Here is a 23,160-nt window from a genome sequence, read left to right as displayed (position 1 = left end):
GCTGCGATGATCAACATTGACATGACAACATGACAGCGGCAAGCGGTAGCCAGACCGATTAAATCGGGGTGTGAGTTCGGCTAAACGACATATAGTATATTCGTCAGTTAGCTGATACGAATAGAAGATTTGTCTTCAACACCTTAGATAGTTACAAGTCATTATGTTATCTATCTGTATCAAGCTATACACTACCGAAATAGTTTTTGCGTATCTGTATGTCGGTGATTAAGCTAGTTTTATGTAAATCAATAGAGTTTTCATCTTAAAGTGGGGTGCACGTAGGGTTCCTCTAATTGATTGAATAGCTTTTTTAAGGTATTCTTTACTCCTATAGAGCATAACGCTAATTCAAGCAAGATGGTAGCTCTTTTAACGCCTAGTTCGACACTAGTTAAAAATGTGTAAAGATTTCTATTGAAGAGTTGCGAAATAGGTTCAACATTGAATTGGAAAAAATCGACCTTTCTTGTGTTTGCTATTTGAGAACAAAGTACTGCATCATAGAAAAAAAAAGTGGTAAAGGGTTTGTAAAGTATATCAATGTAAGAATAAGAAAATAAATAATAATATAATAAATTAATAGGAAATAAATAAGACTGGTAAAATGGGAAAATGAAGAATGCGTTGTAATGTACCTGAATCAACGGTTCCAACAAACGACCAGAGTCACTTGGCATCTTTTTGAATAGCGTCAAAGAAAGGTCGATAATTTGGCTTCGTAAACCCTCCAAGGATTTAAATGCAGTTGCACCAGTGTTTTTCTGTTCTGCAAAATAGGTTTCGAACCCAGTGATAGAAACAAACCTTAACCCCGATTCCATTCGCGTCTCATTTCCTACACGAAACTCCTCTTTTTTTCTTCATCCATGTTCTTAACACAGTCTATAAAAGTATCCGTTGCGCAAAACATATAAAAAGCAAAGTACTCATTCAAATGTTTTGGTCTACATTGATAGCATACGTATTGGCTTGGCAAACTCAATCACTAGCCAGCTGCGATCGCCAAAAGTAAATCGTTTCTTGAATGCTTTATTGAATTTTTTATAAAGGGGTAGCCGAGTGATGGCAACCTTTATCAATACGTTTGATCAAATGACTAACGGCGAATGAAACATAAAGGCCTTATCGGCAGACTAAAGGTAATTTCTCTATATGGGCGAATTAAAACTAAATCAAAGCAGTAGAACGACTAAGGCCGAAATACCGGGGAATTCGCTTAATATGACTGATACGAAAGCTGAAATGGTCGAAAGTCACAATTGTAAAACACGTAAAGTACCATATCGGCACCACAGCACGAAGTGGCAATAAACGAGCTTAATTATTAACGAGGTAATAATACCATGATGGCAACACATCAGTAGCCTTCTGCCCAAACAGAAGTTCGTGTTAGGCAAGATCAAAACAATGGATTGGCACACCGTTTTCGAGGTTTGGGATTAACTTTTCATTTGAATGTAGAATAGCATTTGGATTTCTATAAGAAAACGTGAGATCGAGATCACGTATTTCTCCAGATAGCGAGATACAGGCGCCGTGTTAACAACGAGAACATACCGACAGAAAACACGATCATCGCAACTAATCGTCGGGCTTAATGCAGCAATTGTTGACCCAGAGTAATAAGATGTCCACAACAATGTCCTACCGTAAAACTCTAGACATTTCCCAAGAGCAATGGATGGGATCTTCGTTTCAGGGCAGCACGGTGACAGAGACAATATGAAAAAATGAATGAATAATGAAAATTGAATTACATCATTGTAATAAAATCCTAAGAAATTGTAATAGGAGGTCCGTCAAAACGTAGCTAGGCAGTCGACTCAAGTCGATTATATTAGTTTTAAGGTAACGTGTGATTCAAATTTTTTCATCGCTTTGGACGAGCTGATGAAATACCCTTTGAACAGATTAAGTGAGCACAATGACGCGCTTTTGGCATAGAATACATTCGACCCGGTGTGACCTAAAAAAATCGGGTCAATTAAATCAACAGCAAAACGAGCGCGGGACCTAACTCCCAACTCGATGCACGTAGTTTACCACCAGAACTGAGATTTATTTGTCTTTAACGCTTGTAGGCGACGCGTCTGGCCACTGCTTAGCAGGCTCGTGATGCAATGTTGTCTGCTTAGGTACAACGCTGCAATAGCTGCCCTATCGTCAACTGACGGCAAACCCATTTACTCAATTTCTGCATTTTCACTATTTGGGTTATAATTGTGCAATACGTTACAGGTGAAATGTCCGTTTTGGCCGGCAGAGCGTTAGGACTTCTACTTTCATCAAAACCCTCCTCGACTGCGCTCATACGTTCTTGTCCTTTAGGTCTCGATACCTGGCCATCTCTCTGGTCGTCAAAACTACAATCTCCGTTTTTGAAACGTTTGCATTCATTCTTGCCTGCGAAAGGCGAAAATGCCTTCAACAGCCTTAGCCAAATTTCCGCAGTGTTGTAGTCCTCGATGAACTGAGGGAAGACCATTAAACGTTGATTTTCGAGTCTGACACGTGTTTTCGCTAGTGAACTTACTTATGTTGGAGAAAACTCAACCGGTTTTCTAGAAAACTAAGTATTAACTAGCTAAGTTTCATCTGTAGGTAGCACATAGTTGAAAACTTTTCCGGCTTCCAAATCTACCCGATTCGTTTTTAATAGCCTAAAGGTTACAACCAATCGCGCCATTCGCTGGTGCTGAGTATAACCGTTGCTATAGTAACGTAAAAAAATTGCCAGTAAAATTTACACCTTGCTCACGCTTTCTTTATTCCTTGGTATCACAGCATCACGAATTCTCTATGGTACTGGATAACCGTAACAGTTCGGAAATCTAAATCTATAACATATTGATCGACAACAGAAGTCACAGGCTCATCATCATCTCCATTGCCTATAGGGGGTACTATATATGGCTAATATATAACGATGGGGTCGACCATTTACAAAGGGAAGAACAACCCTAACTTCAAGTAATCGCTAAATAAAGTTTGCTCCAATAGATAAAATCATTTCACGGTAAACCATGAAACTGTATTGTGTAACAGACCTGACAATGGATTTTACAAGCCTCGATACACGTCGACGTGCACTGTTCGTTGGCACATATTTATTACAACTAAATGTAGTGAATCATATGAATAGATCAATCGAACTGGCGTATGTGGATGTTGCACGTACGAAAATCGTGCAAAAAGAAGCCATAGACTAGGGTAATCGTGCATTCGCATCCACTCCGAAGATCCAATACCGCAAAGGTACATAATATCCGAGTTGACGTCGATGATTGCGAACAATGACGTATGCTGTTGCCGCATGTATTATGTCGTATGGATTGATGTCGGCTCCGGCTGACGTCTGTATGAACCAGACGAAACCTTTTACTGGAATGGATATCAAAGGCACCGCATTTGTCAATCTATGCGTTTACCATCCACTCTGAGCAGTTATATTGGATGTTTGGTCTGAGCGGTGTCCGTCCTCTAAAAATGTGGGAATCGGCTGTACTAGCACAAGCAGTAGTCGTCGGACCAGAAGGGTCGAAGCTCGAGGAAAAACGCACTCGTCCCATTCTTATATCGCGTTTCCCTTCTGTTCGTTCGATCGAAGAGACGTACAGCGACGAACCAACTGCCAACTTCCATTCTTCCTTCCGTACGCCTGTGAAATGGTCGTTCGACTCAGGAGTTCACGGCCCTGACCGAAGGCCATTCTAACTGTAGTGAAAAGTTGTCGTACTGTTAAAGGCCATTTCCAGAAGCAAAACAGCAAAAGAACATGGGGAAAATAGGTCATCAAGTGTTCCTTTCTTAAAGCGCAAGAAATCTCTAGAAGGTTCGGTTAGAACTAGATGAGAGGGATATTTGGAATCCCAAAAAATAGGGATATGCTGTGTGTTCATCGTTCTACTTGCGTGATAGCCAGCTGTTAAACCCACTGCACCTTGGTCTTAGGCTATTTGTCAGATACGGGTAGAGCAAGGATCATGCTGACCTTACAGATGGAATCGCAATAGGTCGCATTGTCCAACTTACTATCGCAAGAAGTCGCATTCGATCATAGGTGTCACTACTTGCGTCGCTTGCATAGCCCGTAGCCTAAAGGAACGCGCCTCACGAAAATATAAGCGATGCATGAGGGAGCTATAGGCAAAAAAAATTAAAGAATGGAAAAGGAATTACTCGATGGTTCCAAAAGCTATCGTGTGTAATTATTGTTGCCATTTATTTATTTAATAAAAAGTTGCAAATAATAACCAACCAATAAATAAAAACCATGCAAATATTGTCCCGATCCCTAACTAGCTTTCAGTGTTCTGATATTATATATGCTACGAGAACTCGTGAGTGCAACACATCTACTGGCCATCGTTATGAAGTTTTGAAACGTTTTTGGTGAAAGTAATGTTGAAACAACTATCACAGACAACAAGCAGACCAATTTCCAGAAATTTTTTTTCATGTCTTAAAGGAAAACGAAACGCTTTCATATTTTAAGAAAATCACTTAAAACCGCTCTGTTATGTACGCTGTATCGCAATGTAAAAGGTACCTACAACTATCCACTGAAGCGATGTTAAATTACCAGGAGGATATTAATAGCATAAAATAGGAAATAGCAGATATAGGAAATCATATTTACTCCTGCGGTGGCTGCTGCAAAAAAAGCAATTTTTTGTGAGGAATCCAAGGCGTTGTTGATCAAAATATTTCTAAATTATGCTTTGCATATATGAGACATACTTTCCAGATCTTAGCTTAAGTCTTTGACGGAATGGGGGTTCATTATACCTTTCTATCGACTAGCTTGATCGTCTCCAACGTTATTTTCCTGAGCCATTCAGATCGATTGTGTTGTGGATTCGTCTTCGCTCCTCTTCTGTTTCGGGTAAAATGGCCCTCTGTTCTCAAAAAGTTCAGCCAACTAACGAGGTCCATAACCTCGTCACACTATACTCAGGAAAATTTGACTTGAGCTCACAAAAAAGGATCAGATCGGATTCCGTTAGACGGGAAAGGCCGGCAATTGCTGTCATTTCTTCTGAGATTCTACATCAATGCACTGAGTAGGCTCGTTGAATAATTCGGTCAGGACATAGACGGGCTAAATCAACGTACAGTTTCATGAACGGTAAGCGGTAGCGATTTGTTACGCTGTAGAATAGCTCCTGCATGTGACAAATGATTACCGCGTTCGGTTTTTCTGTCGGCGCAGTAATTTTCGAAGAACTTTTTTTTGTACACAGAAAGCATTACAAAGACGTGAAAACTGGTTTGCGTAGGAGCCCCAAATATATTATAGTCTGTAAGGGTGGGCTAGGTGCAAAATGACTACGGGCCATTGTTGCTAACAGTTTTGCCGATCTCAGTCTTCGGACAATACGAAGATGGTTTATATGTACCAAAACGTTTGTCTGCAAACAGCATTTACTACAAGCTTGTTCGGTTGTCGTTGTGCGACCGTCTAGTTACTGCTACGAAGTCTCAAAGGAATCTAGTGCCTAGTTTCGATCTTTGCCAGTTTTTTTTAGATCTGAAAGTGCGCATTTATAAAAAGATGAGGATTTTCTTAATTAAAATTATATGGTATGCATTCTAAAGGTCTCGTATTCCTTGATGGAGTTACTCGTGATTGATAGATATATGATTTCACTATCATCATTATATCCTTTATTATATCAGTATATGCTTTTAATACCATCAAACAATTTCGTTTCCGTTCACAATTCATTAGGTTAACGTATTAATTGAATAACTTGTAGTAGGTTGAAAATCATCTTACCAACTCAACATTGTCACCGTACAGCTGTTCTTACGCGAACAGAGCGTAGAACCAATGTCTTTATACACTCTGCTAACGTAAGTGCATCAGGAAAAGTGTTTCTAGTCGAACCAATAAACCATCTAAAGTGTTGTTCTTTTTTGCCGTCGCAGATAGCCTGTGGTGGAAGAACAAGGGATAACACGTTGAATAACGAAGTAGGGTAACATGGACGTTCTCTTGACAAAAAAAGCTGACAAAGTCCATCCGTCCGTCACAAGATGTATATATGTCTTATGTTACAGATCGGCGGAAGATTTGCTGCAGCTTTGTGAGCACGCTAGTTGGGCCTAGTTTGATGTTTTACGACACTTTGCTGCCAATACCTACTTCGTGTCCTGCCTCTCCGGCTGCTTGCACCCTTCCTGGCCTACGGAACAAAAGTCCTACGAAGCCTACTTCACATGCCAGGCTTCGACGCGTTGGACCACGAGCCGACTCCTATCATTGACTGCGACGTTCAGAACAGAAAGAAACTCCCGCTCAACACATCAACGTGTTCTACAAAAGCCACACCCCAATCATCTCTTGTTTGACAAGATGAACAAACTTATAACTGGAACCTGAACCCGTCACGAATATTAATCCGAAAAATTTTGCATTATTAATATTGTCAGTTAACTTAGTGTAGGAAATACAGTCACATTCGAAGATCATACATCGGTGCAACAGTATCGCAAAACCATGTTCTTTCCACAGGTTTGACTACAAAAAACTGGCAATACTACGTACCGGTCAAGCGAAAGCCATATTCGACTTAGAGAAAACCTAGAAAAAAAAAAACAGCAAATTCCGACCGGCTAAATACTATCGGAGCAGTGTAGTCACGCTTTAGTGACAAAGCGTTTGTACACTGGATTGCGTTCGTTACAAGCTTGTCATGATGATATGCAAAAGAATTCGATCCTAAAAAGAAATGGAAGTATATTAAAAAAAAAAAAAAACATTTCTAAGGCATCTAAATACTTCTAAAGAAAACGCGCCATTGTCTGGACTGACAATAAAAGACACCGCAAACAGCTAAGTACAATGCTAAATCGAGAACTATCAGCCGAACCGCATTTAACTTTTATTTACGCCGTATTTCCGGTATTACGCCGAGCGCCCAGAAATGTTTCACTTATGTTAACGACCCTTTGAAGCCGACAAAAGGCGGCGATGTGTCAGTCGATCCAGGGCCACAGCTAATTTCCACCAGCTATCGTTGCTATTTAGGTGCCGTTTATATGCTCTGTTCTGTGAAATTTCTTTAACTTCTTTGTTGAAAAATAGGTGTATATCATTTGTATGCAGTTGTGCTGAGTAATTCTATCGTGGAACACTTCAAAGGCAAGCTTCTTAGGAGATTTCCGTGACACTTATTCTTAGTTGCACCTCTATTAAACTTACTTTACGTTATGCTCCATTTGAAGTAAGTTTTTTTCATCGCATCGCAAATTTATCGAGATTTTTAAAAAAAAAAATGCGTTTTTGGTGTTCTTTGCGGAAACACAAGTAATGCAAAATTTTTTCGTTGAGCAGTGGTTAATAATAAATAAAATTCCAATTTACTTCCGGTTATCAAAGGATCAAGCGCCTGTTGATATTCTGAAGACTTAATTGGTTTAAAGAAAAGCATCTCCAAAGTATTATAAGTACGATGCTCCCAGACGGTCTGCTTTGAGCTCACTTTGCCTGAGCTTCAGAAGATCAACTTTCCATAGCACAATAATGCATGCTTCAACGAAATTTCTGTAAGTTGGACGTGCTAGCGAACTTCGGGATTCGATAAGTTCCACTAGCGATGTGCCTAGTTAGCTCTTCACAGATCAATATACTTAGTTTTTCCACACCGTTTTTCAGATCGCAAGATGTTCACGAAGTGTCCTAAGTCTAACAGTTATTATTAATGCATTCTTTTATTTAATAGTATCAAACATATTTTAGCTACACGTTGTTTGATGCCGAAAGCGCCAAAGTACAGCTTACTATAACTTAAGACTTGGCATTTCTTTATTGTTTCTATAGAAGCCGTTAATATTTTTAGTGTGTACATTGGGGTGTCTTCTACATATGAACAAATAAACTGTAAAATCAAACAAATACATAACGTAGACGTATACATTGTTTGCAATTAAATTTTTAGGCGCGAGAATTCCTATACCGGAAAAGAGAAGGGCGTCAAAGATTTGCTCCGCGGTTAGATAAAGGTGAAAGGAAAGGAAAGGCTCAATTAACAGGTCGCTGTTTATCGGTTTTCTTGGTGTCGCTATTGAGACGAAGTTTTTCAGAAACAGCTCAACAAGTTGTTTGGTAACAGCATAGCTTTCATCCTGCTTCTAACCCTGAACCTATTTATATAACACGACTGGATGGCTTATAGAAACTAATCGCAAACGGTCACACAGTAATATATGTCGAACTGTGCCGATAAATAAGCACTGATGCAATTGCAGTATATTATTATGTTATGCAAGTTTCTACAGAACATAACTAGATTCGAAACGTTTTACTTCTTTTAGGCACATGCTGAGATTTCAGACAAAAAGAACAGACCCAATATGTTATCAGGCTCGGTTAGGAATAACTGTTGGCGGGTCCAAGTTCAATCCGCTCCCCATAGTAAAGAAAGATTTGCTTGAATTGAAATATTTACGTTTAATTAATACCATCCTTTTTCAAATCCTGGCCCAGTTTATTCGCAGCTGGGTTTTGTATGTCTATAGAATATTCCATTCCACAGAGGATGTGTGAAAGTTTTATCGCCTAGTTAGGCATAAACAATAAATTCGTAGAATTTTATGAAAATATTTTGTCCTTCAATGCATAAGATTGATTGTAATACTGTGGATGATCTATATTGATCAGTGCGTTCCCGGGCGTATTTCCCTACTAACAGCGAACCTGAAGAGACGCAGCAATAGATTGTGGTTAGATGAAATTATATGTCGATGCGCGCTTGCTATTTAGAGACTATTTACGAAGCAAGGAAAGTGAAAACAGACCTAGCAGCTCCGATAGGTATTATGCACTCTTACGAAAATCGGGGTAAAGCTAGGAAGACTAATCCGAAAACAGTGACTATTTGGTATCATTTACAAGACGCCCCCACCGCCTCGTCCCCCAAAAAACGCTCAGGCGATTTAGTTTATACATATCAATAATGAATCGTAGCTCTCTGTTGTTAAGTTTGAACCTGCAATAAGGCTGCAGATCCCTTGTCTCCGGGAAAGAATGCAAAAGTTTCTTGCGTCTAAAAATTAAACCAGTTAACGTAAATAAGTTCTTGCCAGCTACTCAACAGTTCAAAAGTGATAGATAACCGAGCTGCAGGACTAGCCGTAAATTTTAAACCGGAACAGCGTTGGTAAAGACGATTGTCCAAGGCATACGTTAGAAGACGCCGAGATTGTCTATGGTCTACTAAATTAAATCGGTCGGATCCATTTTTATACCGTATGAGTCCAGCCGTTGCCATTGGAAGCAGCACGTGTTGGCGCGCTGACAACTTCTAGAATCAGGCTTTTCGCGATCAGACATGAAAGCTAGATGCTTCTTAGGGAGGCAAAAGAACGTCTGAGCAGTGCTCTTTAAGCAAGCGCGCATCAGCGATCCTCACTGCACAAAGAGGTTCGATTGCGATAATCTGATCTCACATAGATCAGATCCTGATCATGTGTTACGAAAGTACCGTTGGGGAATAAACAACACATCAGTTAGCAAGTGCTTCTGGGTGGAGAGTTCTGCTTCGTTAACGATATCTGCAAAGTAGAACGAAACTTTACTACTTGAGTATTTGAGCTCTGGAAAAAGCTAAATAGGAAAGCAGAGTAAATGGTGGGCTCGTCTTGTTCTTGTATTTCTTCACTGACATATTTTTAGCACGTTCTTCAATTCTGTAGCATCTTTCGTCTGACTCATCAAACACCAATTTGCTCCAGTATGAAAATCTTAGAAAAGAGAAAATTTTTCAAAGTAATCGTGAAAAATTAACCCAGATAGCCAACCCCAGTAAATCATTCAACTGATCACAGCTGACTTGTATCTGACGCAGTCGAATGGCCAATGAATGTATTATACATGCAAAGGAAGAAATATTAATCGTATGATTTATATAACAATACCCCAAGTAATCTCGTAGCGTTAATTAGATTTGTGAAGATTCTATATAACCATGAAATGTAATTAGTCTGTCCGGTAATTCCAGCCGCCATTTTGTACGAGTAGAGCGGTAACATTATACATGCAGAATGGTGGTTTCCCAGCTGGGTCCGCAAAGTTCACCCGTATGAACTATACTGTATGCCCGTTGCCAGTGTCAAGCTTTGTAAATATTTAAATAGTTTTGCCTGGTTTCTCTAGAATATGATCATGTTCACTCCCTTTAAATTCCAATAGTTTCCACATTAATTACATCTGATCATTTGCTGCACAGTGGGGTAACCGTCTTTAATTATGCCAGGTAAAACGATGTTGTTGCTTCGTTCCGAAGCACTAAAACAGCGTAGTAGAAACACGGAGTTTCTACCTATTACCATAACCGAGCTACAAGTACAATCCAGCCTAGAGCATTTACCGTAGGCGTTAAAACCATTTATCGAGTCTAAGCTATAGCACTCAAAAAGGATTCCATCACTTGCGGAGTTCGGTTATTCCAACGGTCGTAGTCAATGAAATGGCGCGCTAATGATAAAAGTCTAAAAGATAAGACTTTCCCTGATCTATTACTTAATAATATTGACCTACCTGCACTTACGTAAACCTCACTCGACATATCTAGACGGCGTCCCTATTGTATCGTTGCGTAGTCTCTTCACGCTTCTCGATCTCTTCGCGCTTTCTGTCCCGGCGGATATCAATTGTATCAGAATTGAGGCTGCTGATTGTCAGTATCCCACATCTTGCAACAACTAGTGAGGAAAAACAAACCGGGGTAGAGTGTCATGGTCAACAAAATGGCATTCAATTACAACCCCACAATGTCATATATCAACCATGCTCAGTGGCAACATTGGTCATAAAATGGCGCTGCAGGATACTTTGTTTATTTAATGTGGTATTTGATTGAAGTTAATGCTTACTTGGAATGAATAGAGAATTATAATCGCAACGTATTAAAAGAATCGGAACTAAAAAGCTTATCACAGTATAATAAAACTGTAACCACGCGGGATTGGGCACACTGGGCGCAAGTCAAATCACCCTATTGCTAAAAAAAAACAAAAAAAAGGGTCAAGTAAACTGAGATATCTGGCATAGCTAAGTTCATTAAGGTTTGGAATTGAAACCGCGCGGAGCTATGGTAAAATGGTGACTGTCAAGTTCTAGTTGCGAGCGTGTTGAAAAATGTATAGGGCTATACAATGAAGTTCATAGCATAAACATATTCCTTTGAGAGTGTAATTGCCGTAACAGAAGAAATCAGGATGCTTATATTACCAGGACTCGACATATTCAAAATCTATTTCACGTAGAAATAGGCCTGACCACTACATTGTAGTGAGGGTAACCATAGGTACGCGGGGCCGAACACCAGGCCAAGGTGGTATAACAAAGTCGTTGTAAGTAATTTCTCAGGACTCGTAAGTAACACTTAGTCCGAAATGTATCGTACCTTATTACAGAAATAGTCAGCTATTGTTCTTTTATAAATCACTCTGTTCAGATTGTTGAGTTAAACTCTTCTATACAATCGCAACCCGGCGTTACATGTATGTGTTACCCGTTTCACAAATCTATCGTGGACAAGCTGTCAGAGTACCGAAAGAGCAGAAAAATCTGTCCATTTAGAAACTGCATCACTTCCATAGAGTCTGAGGCACGCGCGTACATCTCGTTCTATTAAAGTCGTCAAAATCAGGTTACATATTTAGGATGCTGTTCTAGTCCTTAGTTTGAACAGAGTGGTTGACTAGGACCTTGAAAACAACATATTCTACCACATCCCATAATACTTCTAGAAATGAATCGTTCAATATACTATTTAGTAGAATAAACTGAAGAACAAATGTTTGGTTAATGCTGCAGCAATCGTTCACAGATCTAATAGCCTTTTTCAACACGATCCCCCTTTCCGTTGTGTTCAACTGTATAACTAAATTGTCAGCTCACTTGTTACATTTTAATCTGAGACCCACTGGGTTTAGGTCTGGGCCAAGGCACGATTATTTGCAGTGATATTTTATGCAGTTGACTCCCAGTTTAGGTGGCTTGTTAAAATCTTATGAGACTTAGCTGTATTTTGCGACTGTATTAGAGCTCGACCCGTTTGAGTTTAACCTCTTAGACTACCGCAGAATCTAAACGGAGGAAAAAAAACACACGGACGTCGCTTTGTCGTACCGCTTAAGCGCTCTCTACTTCGAGTTGACTTCGTTTTCTATGCAGATGACTATTATCAATTAACCATGCTTGTTCTATTTTAAATTCGTCCATTTAATACTCTATTCTGTTACAGATTCTAATTATTATAGTACAAATGATTTCGACAATCAGATTTATATAACGAAATGTTATTCACTGACAAATAAAAGCCCCGTGCACACCGCACAAGCACAACGTATGGCGTCTGTGCTGACGCCAGATAATAAGATATATATTGAACTCATTTATGGGCATTTTGAAACATTGCTAGCTAAGAAGTCATTGCCGACAATTGGCAAGATCGTATGTTCTGACCGGACGGTGTAGTATAGACACCCACATTATATCTCGTGATTTCAGTCATAATAAACAAAATAATGTACCACCAAAATGAAATAGTGTATATATATATATATATATATATATATGTAGGAACAATTGGTCATTAGTCTAGCAAAAGGGACGAATTTCTTTTGTAAGCCTAATACAGTAAAAACTCAGTGGGCAAACACTCACCGGCATTTCTTGTGATTACCCCTGCAGTTGTAGCCAATTAAACGAGACAAAGGCAAAAAGATAAAATTTAATCGCGCAGTATAGTATATAATATGCTACGCGATTTGGAAAAAATCTACTGTACTATATAAGTGCATCGTAGTGGGTGGCCTGTGGCGGGTGGCCTGCGGCGGGTGGAGATGTCGATTAATTTCTGTAAATTTGAACAATATATGGCAAATCGTTCAAAGTTCTATTTATAGCATGAAACTAATTATATACTTTCGAATTACTCTCTGTAACAACATAGGAAACTAATAAGCATAGATCGGTCGTCTGCAACAAACAAAGTTTACATTTGTGTACGGACAAAAAGGCTAAACGTTTTTAACTCTATTTTTCATAGCTCATAAATTCATTGCTGTGTCACCATAAACTAGCGCCGCTATCACATCAAGACCGTATCGTATATTTACCCCAATAGCAGCAGAAATCGTTTTAACCTCGTTTAAAGGCCAGGGTTATTAAGCGACATAGTTTATAGGGTACATAGTCATATTTCCTGCCTGCTATCGAAAGCCGTATCAACATCACGTACAGCAACACGTTAGCACGATACATGTCTAACCTAGCTTTCTGACTGCTAACGTGCCAATATGTTAAGTACGTGAACCATCTCGTATGAGATGAACAAATAACATTTTAGGTTTATGTTCATCGTGGCTGGTATGTTGGACCAAAGCTGACATGGATAGAGAGACACGGGAACTTATTTTAAATGGTTACCTTTTGTAAGAACTACGCCGCATAGAGGTTCAAGCCCATCGATGTCGTTCCTTTTAGTGATTTGTTATATACGTAGAATAATATTCAATGTCACAACAGTCCGTTTCGGTGGGTTGACAATATCCCATAAGCTTTTTCAGTGCGTGCGCTGTCCACTAGATGGTATAACGTAAATTGGCCTAGGTTTACCTAGAAATATTACCTCGAAACAATGTTCAGCATTAATTTTCTAAAGGCTACTGTCACTAAACACACACACACACACACCCCCACACACACATATACATACGAACTGACTAGAGCCCTCGCCGACAGCAGATGCCAACCTGCAGAGCGGAAACAACAGCCGTAAGCAAACGGCTGTTACAAGCACCCTGAATCCCTTAAGACAACTTATCGCTTGTAACGTACCATAGCGTGGTATAGATCCCACGGCGAATAAAACTACAAATTCAGGGGAGGGGGGGGGGCTACGTGAGGCAGTAATTAGGTTTAACTGAGACTATCTTTACAAATGTCCATTAAGGCGGCGGTTGGAGCAATCGACCAGCTTTTTTTCTTGATTCTTCCTTGTTATTTTCTTCTTTCGTACTGCTACTTCGTGTCTCCGAAGTACCGCGTGAGTTCCTTACGATTTCAGCGTTACCGGGTTCGGTTGTCTGCGCTACCTTTTTTTCTATCGATGCTCTTCGTGCTCGATCGGCCATTGGTCGTTGATTGAGATGAGGTCAACGTGGTGAACATGCTGATTGATAAGGACAAAGCAGAAGAGTTGTTGTTGGTAGCGCTAGAGAACGCAAACAACGAATTTAGAAAAGATGGAGAACAAACAGCAGGACAAAAGCTATAGGACGTAACGGAGCGAGAGTGCGTTTGGACAGTGTCGATCATAGAGCTAGGGAAACAAATGGTAGGCACAAAGAAAAAATGTCGTGTGGCTTGGCCGGCCAGTCGCATACGATCGTCGAGCGGCGTATGTTAAAGCACAGTCGAGCTCCATGAAAATCCTAGCTTGCTCTACCGGTTAGACTGACATTTCTATCGAGAAACAGACGACGAAAGGGACGGTTAAAAGTCACTGCCGTAAAAGCACTAGAAAAGCTCACTCGATACGAAAATAAGATTTATACGTATAAACGGTAATTCTTTATCTAACCCATTCAAAAGCCGTATCTCCTTCCATGGTCCGTTTCATATAATCTTTGACCAAGGGCGATCTCTTACCAACGGCAGCCCTTACATGTTGATTTAATGGCTAACAAAAAAAATAGCTCACATAAGTAGATAACGAATTCTGTCTTACTCTTTCTGCCTTTATTTACACTTGTACTTTATTATAAAGACTAATGGACGGCTATTAATGCGCACACCGGCAAAAGCTTGCCCCAGACCTATCGTAAGGTACAGCTGCGGCCAGCTATACGAAGGCGTATTTTTTTTCAAAACTATGCAATTTACGTGTTGATTGTCGTAGATAAACCAATTATTTAGAAGGAGGTTTGAAAACTAAGTATATGAACATGTGTTTAAGCATTAAGGAGGTTAAATAAAATACAAATGAGTTTAAGTTATCCTTCGTCACAGTAAACGAAAGGCGGTGTTAAGTAAATGAAATTTCTAAACCCAGTCAGCCTTTCAATGGCCACGTCGTTTCACTTATACGTAGCTCTGGTTCGAGACGACCGATTTGTTGAACGCGTTAATATCACAGACGTCGCCTGTGACATTTAGTTCGCTGGCTACCGCTTTCCTTGCGCCACTCACAAACGTCTAAAAAACCTATAGATGGCCTGCTTTAAGAGCTGTCTCCTTTAATCTCTTTAAAAAATGCTGTTTGTATCTTTTGAACGGAACAGTCGTCAACTTACGACAAACAATGGATGCTGTTCAACATAGCTCTGTGGCAGATCCAATTTTTACCTTTCTACTCACTGATACGCTTTTCTGTAGGCTTAATTGAGAACCTTGTGCACGGTATCCAAAAATGAAAAACACCGTTGAGTCCGACCACTGTGAGTTCCCGAATCGCCAAGCGGACTTATAGCCGTACAAACGCATTAGTCTCTTACGACCACTTCTTGGATGCTATCTGAAGTCTATTCGGTGGTCATTGAGTCTCAGTGCTAAAAGACATCGATGGAAGCAGATTGAAGCTAGTCATTTTTAACGAAAACGCATTGAAATCAAGAATAGACAAAGGTACTTGGGTTTACCATGCTGCAATGCCCACGCCCAATTTATTGCCTTTTACGTAAGTGGCAAACAGACAGGTGACAAATTCATTTCAGCTTGCGCTTATTATGAAACATAAAAAAATACATATACCTCGACGTTTTGCGAGTTCGTTTTAGCAATTTATGCGGCATAAATATCTCACATCTAATTTTCCAACTCTAAATATAATGATGACAGCGAGTAATACTTTACCTCAAAAATAGCGCTTACTCTAATAAAGGAAATGGTATTTAAAGACAATGGCTACGTTACAACATATCTATACTTTAGGGTCCTTTCAAATAAACAGAACTGTCTTACGCATTATATTTGAAAAGAGCATTTGCATACGTATACTACTGATATATGTCTCTCTTACCTCACTTCTGCCGTTATATGATGTATACCACTCCATTGTTATCTTCATCATAGAAATAATGCTTATGTTATCGCTAATTCTCAAAATCAATCCGTAACGCCATATTTTCTGACCTCTGTTACGCTGTCGTAATAACTAGGCATCTGGTTGCCCCGACCAATTCAGCGTCACCGATGCCAATAAGAGACGTTTCCAGATACAACCTGCTTGCTCCGCCAGACTCCCACTCTCGTACCCACAGACTGCAATCGTTGTCCCCTATGGCACACTCTGAATTACTAAATCTCATTGAATTTCACAATCTACACTCGTTTAACAAGATATGGATGAACGCAAGGAGAGCCCATAGGTATATAAAAAAGTTACATTAGTCACAAAGGCTGTGTAATATGATTCGTCGTAATCTATTATATAGTAGAAGCTATTTTCTGTTTCCGGGCCTGCCAGCCACAGGACATACGGTGTATGTGTCCCAGTTCAGTATTGTGTGATTTGCTTTCATCGGTTGGGGCGAGAAAGGGCAACCCTCGACTGGTAGTAGTGGCGTCTTCTTCTTCATTCCACACCTTCGTTCCTCTCTCTATTCGAATGCCATTCACCAGCATCGCCATCTCTTCGGTCTTTTTGCTTAGTAGCAACTTTTCTCTCTCGGACCGTCGCCCAACGCTAGATCCGCGGCCAAAATGGCAGCAGCGGAAACTACTCATCGTTGGAACAGCTATTGCGTTGCTAGTTCAGCCGGCTGGCCGCATTGAAACCATTGGTTAGTTTTCGGCACTATAGAGGGTCTCCTTTCGCCGTTTTCCTCTCACTCTCCCCCATAGGTGAGCCTTTTACCACGTAGGCCCTTGACCAGCGCCATCTAGACAGCAGCAGCAATAAACAGGCTATTGCAGTGGCTCCGACAACTGTAAGAAGACTTCGTGAGTTGCCTTGCGGATCCCTCTATAGTTGACTGTGTGCAGCTGTTGGTTCGTTCGTTGCTTACTTGGTCATTTGAGCGTAGCTGATTCCAATTGAGCCGGTCTGCGCAGAAACTGCAGCGACCGCAGACAGGGGCCGACGCCGGCCTTTCTAGCTGCTTCTGTTTGATGCTGTCAATGTTGTTTTTGTTGAGGCTGTTAGCAGTGCCGCAGCTGTCGTCGCTGCTGGCGTCGTTGTTGTTGTTGTCGTTATTGAAGGTCTCACGTCTTAGGGCAGCAAGGGGATAAAGGGCGCTGTCAATATAAGGAGAGGAACAAACAAACTAAACAAAAAGGAAGGCTAGGTACTTGGCCAGACCTGCAGTCCTGAAAAGCCAGTCTATCTCTCTTACTTCATCTGCCCAATCGAAGGCTACGTTCTGATGACTAGCGGCGGAGAAGAAGCAGGAAAGGCTTGTTTGGAGTAATACACCTGGGCGCCAAACAACTACCGTTATACGATGAATATAGGGACGAGGTTTCGGAAGAACACTGGTCAGATAGGTGAGAAGTCGAGCTATAAACCGTATCACACAACGTAAGCCTTCTGAACAAATGCGCCATTGGAAAATATGGGAATATTTACCATTCAATAACTTCTGAACTGTCTCTATTAGACTGACCGCTGCACCCGGACAACCACAATATCTATGAGAACTCAAACTGTAAACCAAAAGTGCGGGCAAGAAGCACTATCCTTAGTTATAATAGGTAGGGATCGGTTTACCTGGCCTATTAAAAGAATCGCCTGTAAAGACCCTCAACCTGAAAGTGGCTGGCGCGTCTATTTGACTTGTTTTTGGGTTTTATGTTTGCATTAAAATTGTTTCAGCTTAATTTTCTACGTAAACCAAACTCATATTTGAAGTGTATCTTGACGTTCATATTGCACAAATCATATAATATATCTTATTGGAGTGCGATCGGATAACGTTAAAATTAAGTTGTTTGCTTCGAAACTCCTATATTTCAATAGAGCTTATTAGTAGGCAAATGAGCGAAAAAAGCTACTAATATAAAGCGACAACGTTTAGCAATGATATATAAAAACTGTTCCAGCATTGATATGAGTGAAATCTTATGCATCTATTTACTAGACAGTCAACTTCGAAAAATCGTCGACAAACACAACACAGTAAAGCGAATATAAGAGATACTAAAATGTATGACCGTATAAATAAATTGTGAAGGGACACACGTCGTTTAACCATTCATATGGGAGTCCTGCAGAGTTACACCTCTTCCCGGCTCCCGAACGTCGGCCGAGAACGTCATTTTTTTTTCTCTACTGTCTGCGTGGGCGAAATAGCCGAGTCAACTGGGCCTAACAGAGTGTGTGAGATAATGTATCGCTTTTTTAAGTAGGGTCCTTATCCCGCTATCCCATAGGCACGACTAGGTATCCTTCTGGTTGGCCTGCTAGTCTCCTTGGTCCGACTGCTGCTGCTTCGGACCGGCGACATATATTGCGACTGCCAGCACAGCTGCTTCTGTGGTCGCTGATCTTCTCTCTCCATTATGTTGCGTGCACTGCTTTTTGCCTACCACTAGCCGTTCACGGTGTGACGAATCGTCAGGGATTTTCTTTAAGCCTCAGACACCCCACTCTCAGCCAATGGTATCCCTATTTCCACCCGACCCATCCAGGTAGGCCAAACGCCCCTCGAAAAAAGCCCACCAGCAATCCCCGCCAGTGAAACTCCATCACGATTTTCTTTAAAAACCACGGTCAGGACTATCAATGGCTGGCCGTCTTTCCAACCTGCTTGAGCGGTATACCGCTGTCAGAGAAGCCTATAGGGTTTGCATAGACGAAAGCCTTCTTAATGTTGGTTTTCATGTACCGTAGATTACTTCTTTATAGCTTCGCTGTTACGCGAATTTTTTCCGAGACGTTCTTTGCCCCCGTACGCTGCCTATTTTTCACTGAAACCCGTTAGATTGTGTACAATGATCTGTTTTCCTTGTTGAAACTGTAAGCGTGTATATCGATTAGGTTGTCAATCTGAATTTGAAGTATGTATGTTGAATGCAAGTGAATGAATGCTATCATTTGACAATGATTACAAGATTATGCCATGGCGTAGTTGTTTTGCCAGCACACTTGTGCCATTGAAGTGTACGTTATGCACTAGATACGACGCTACGGACCGCTGACCTACCAAATATCGGCGCTTTTCGTTAACGCGGTATAGTTATGATCCCAGATCACTGCACTATGCTAGATATGGGAGCACTTCAGACACGGAAAGAATGGAGGAAGAATGGGAAACAGTTAACTTACTCACATTGGTCCACTCTGTTCTTTCTGCAGAGTCACTAAACGGCTACCTTTGACTACAGGTGCTAAGCAGCTATTGTATTGGATTTCATTGTTGCCTGGGGACTCAGCACACTTAAGCTTGCAACACTTTGACCTTCGGTTCTACCTAGCCAAGAAGAAGTCTTGGTTATTTCTAATCTTCTCCAAATCTTTGTTCTTCGTGTTTACATTGCACTTTTTACCAAGGTGAATAGTATCATATGGAGGTAGTAGCTCTCCTAGCCCCCAAGCAGTGGAATAAGTTTAGTTATCAATTCAATTAAAAGCCGATGATTCTTCATATATCGTTATACAGACAAACGAACGGCCATATATAAATTACAACTGAACTGGTATCTGGATGAATCAACTTTTATTAGTATATGCATTGTTTGAAACTTCTTCCTATTTTGAATAGCACAAATCGCCGTGAGCGTACATCTCTTCGATCCACTTCCAGTTCAGTTTCTCTTTCAACAAAGTCAGCCGTCCGCTATGGTTTGAGCCAAAATGAAAGTATCCTTAATGTAGCAGGGAAACATGGACCGACGTTTTTGTCAGCGGTAGATATATTCCTGTTGAAAAAAGAATCAAAAAGAGCCAGCTAACTCATGTTGAAAATTTCTGAACAGATATAGCAGCAAAAAAGTTCTTCCGGAGGAATGTAGTGACGTCTGAACTATCTGTTCTACAGACCGCCGCAAAGATTGTAAACGAACGGGCTGAATCCTATATACACTTATGCATACAGCTTTTCAGTTTATAGTAAATAGCAGACACAAGATCGTACGAACCTAAATCTAGATAAAGGTAAGAAAATTTGTTAAAATGAGTATGAGGCGCGCTTTTTTAGGTGCCTTCAGTTTTAACAATTAAATGAATTCGAATTTGTATAACTAAGCAGTTAACCAGTGTTTCAGTATTAGTCTCTAGATAAGTTACTGTCTGAGACGCGTGTGTGGTCGCATAACTGATCATGTCAAAACACAATCTCTTTGTTGAGCGCAGATATCGATCGTACAGGGCACTGAACGACATTGTTCTTACTATTAAGGTTATATAACGTCGGGAACTCAGCATCGTACATGCATTTTTAGGCCAAGCTACGTTTCCTCGTATCCTATCGATGAGCTGTATCCGTCCCTAGGGCCTATGGTTTTCACTCGAGCCACAAACACAACGAACTAAACTCCCGCTTTTCGGCTTTGCTAGCCAGACCTTAATAAAAACCCACCAGTGCGGTTGGTTTTCGAATTACTTCCATTCACTCGTCCGGTCGTCCTTCCGTCAAAAAGTGAGCTACATCATGGCCATATATAAAGATATAATAACCGTATAATTTGCTTAGCGATACCCGAACGAATAGTAGCGTTCCAACTAAACATAAAAGATAGGTTCTTTTTGTGCGATGCACTGTTCCATTGAATAGCGTAACCATAGACTTCAACGAGTTGAAGGTTTCTTAAGAGTCGCACCGTGATAACCGTTTCGAAGGATCCATCCAAAAAATATTAGGATACTTCGTACTCGCTTTTTCATGTGCGCAATGACTTCAATACGGCGAAGTATCAAGATTTCGATGGGTGATTTTCCGCTTTAAAGAATCTCAGCCAAAAAAAACAACAAATTTAGCCAATCGTGAAAACGTTCTGAATAAGGAGCTTGTAGAATTTGCATTACTATGCGTTGACCTAGTTAGATTTATGGCACTTCAATGTGTCTCACCTTAAATTGTTGGGTTTTTCGTAGCTCAAGAGACCCTCTTTCAACCTGGCGCATCATATTATTGTTTCTCGTTTAGGACAGCCAGATCACATTTTCACGTAAGAAGTTTTCCCGCTTATTTAATTATACTATGGAAAGTGCAACACTATTATGATTTAAGTTTAGATCAATAGAACAAAATCCAGCGAGTCAGATATTGTTTTGAATAGTAGAATGACGCCCAATAGCCATAAAACAGCGCCCTGGTCATAGTTTACTTTTGCCTTGAGACGATATGGGCCGGGAACGCTATCGTAAAGTATTTATAAAGAAAACTCCTGTACGATATACCGCACTTGGACAATGTCACTCCATAGTCTGGCAACAATGCGTTCTATAGGACGTTGCTCGATCACACAGCTCGGCAATGACATCGCTATATTAAAATGATCATTCTGTGAGAGCGCGGATTGGGTTTTACTAACCCCATAAAAGATGGTGGCTCAGTTCCGAGAAATGGGCACCTACCAAAGAATAAGTAGTACGTTGCTGATCGACGCGTGGTAATAACTGGATCACGAAGCTATCAATCGGGGTCATTTTCACCACCGCATAACCAATCCAGCCTAGTCCTTACGCTTATTTTTTGAAGCCTTTTCGTCTGTGTGTTTTGTCAGTACGTTTCATACGAATAATATCAGCCGTCAACGATGCCATCCTCTGTTAACGTTCTTTTCAACAAAGACGGCTGGCTGCATAGTCATTAATGTATAGCTATAAGCTCTCTTTGACAATATTCAAATTGAGGGTCACGGAGAGAGCTCATCGGGGAAGAATGCATAATAAAGCCATCATTTTAAATCAAATTAGTTTCAGTTGCTGGTTAGACGTATGTCAAAGGCCTATATGGAATTATCATGAAGAGAAATATAGTTGTTTTACTTATGATACTAAAAAACGCCAAAAAGACAAATGCAATTAAATCAACAGCAGGTCGATTGTGTAGAATTTTGCACACTACTGGGCTTCCTATATTTATCATTTGTAACTAAATCTAGCATTGAATTATTTATTCTTGTATCACAATGATTTAGCATCTCTCTAAGCTTAAAAATAACTTCAAAAACGCCCGTAATTAAGATTGGTATCTTTTTATCATAAAACGTATAGTTGGCATGATTGAGCGTGCTTCGTCATAGCAGCTTTGTCATACTCCGTAGCTAGTTCTATCGATACGCTTATAGCTAGTCGGGGGTTGTCTCTGAAAAACAAAACTTACAAATGCGATCCTTTTATTTTGAGGCTATTGTTCGATTAAGTCAAAAGAAAATTACGCAGTTACACACTCGCCTTATGCTTTAATTCGAGCATTTTCGCAAATGCTAACTCTTTATTCAACGACGATAAGAGCGACACAATGGCAGCAGAATAATGTCTACGACTGGAACTCTGCGTGTGAAGCAAATGCTTTCAGATGGTCTCCTGCGTTGCTTCTGCCAGGATAAGGTTTGTGATCCAGCAGCGATTGAGCATAAATGGGAGATTCCTCTCGAGACGGCTTGCTTCCCAGGAGCGATGAGGTCCATGTTTCGGCCATTTATCTGCATCCCCGTCCTTTTCAAGAGTGCTACAGCCAACGTACCACGACGGCATCACCGCTGCGCGGCGTGCCATTCGGACACCGTCTAGGGATGACCCCAATGTACATAGGTGGCCTGCGTTTATCGCAGATAAACACTGCATCGCATTTAGTTCTGTCTTTCCCGTTCTATCTCTCTCTCCGGTCCGATCCGTCTGCGCCAGCAGCTTGCGCTCCCCGTAATCCTTTTTTTCAGCCTTCCCCTAAGGGCCTGCTAGCGTCGTTGCCTCCTCTGCTTGACTGTGTCTTTCTCTACTCTCTCCGCCGCATTCTGGCCACTTGGCGTCCACTTCCAATTGTTCCTGGTTTCACTCTGGACTAGGCTATTCCAGGGTTGTCGAGGAGGTCGACGAATAGCGCCCAACCGCCGGCACTCTGACAGCAGACGCTGCCAGGCTGTTTCGTCATAATACAGGGCAGTGACGGACTGGGAACCAGCCACACGACGGACATTGAGTGACCAGGCAAACTATAAATTGGCTCGACCATGTCCACTCTCAACAGAAGGGATTTTGG

At 40.8% G+C, this 23,160-nt stretch overlaps 1 long non-coding RNA gene across 10 annotated transcripts in view; it reads right to left on the bottom strand.

Annotated features, from left to right (window-relative positions):
• Positions 1 to 6,858: 6,858 nt before the first annotated feature.
• LOC111264639 (uncharacterized) overlaps positions 6,859 to 23,160 on the bottom strand; it is a 30,913-nt gene continuing 14,611 nt past the window's right edge. For 2 of the 10 annotated variants that reach the window (XR_002682962.2, XR_015312754.1), the window contains exons 2-4: positions 10,547 to 10,710; positions 9,256 to 9,561; positions 6,859 to 8,704 (exon numbers count right to left, since the gene is read on the bottom strand). This is a non-coding gene — a long non-coding RNA (uncharacterized LOC111264639). Of the gene's footprint in view, positions 8,705 to 9,255; positions 9,562 to 10,546; positions 10,711 to 11,911; positions 12,100 to 12,142; positions 12,219 to 12,679; positions 13,005 to 13,444; positions 13,767 to 13,855; positions 14,087 to 14,112; positions 14,622 to 16,037; positions 16,680 to 23,160 lie in introns of those variants that run through there. The other 8 variants (XR_002682958.2, XR_002682957.2, XR_002682960.2 and 5 more) reach the window with 8 other exon arrangements.

The sequence above is a fragment of the Varroa jacobsoni genome, unplaced genomic scaffold (genome assembly GCF_002532875.2).
Source record: "Varroa jacobsoni isolate VJ856 unplaced genomic scaffold, vjacob_1.0 scaffold_881, whole genome shotgun sequence".
Lineage (NCBI taxonomy): Eukaryota > Metazoa > Arthropoda > Arachnida > Mesostigmata > Varroidae > Varroa > Varroa jacobsoni.
This window is presented reverse-complemented; position numbering and strand designations above follow the sequence as displayed.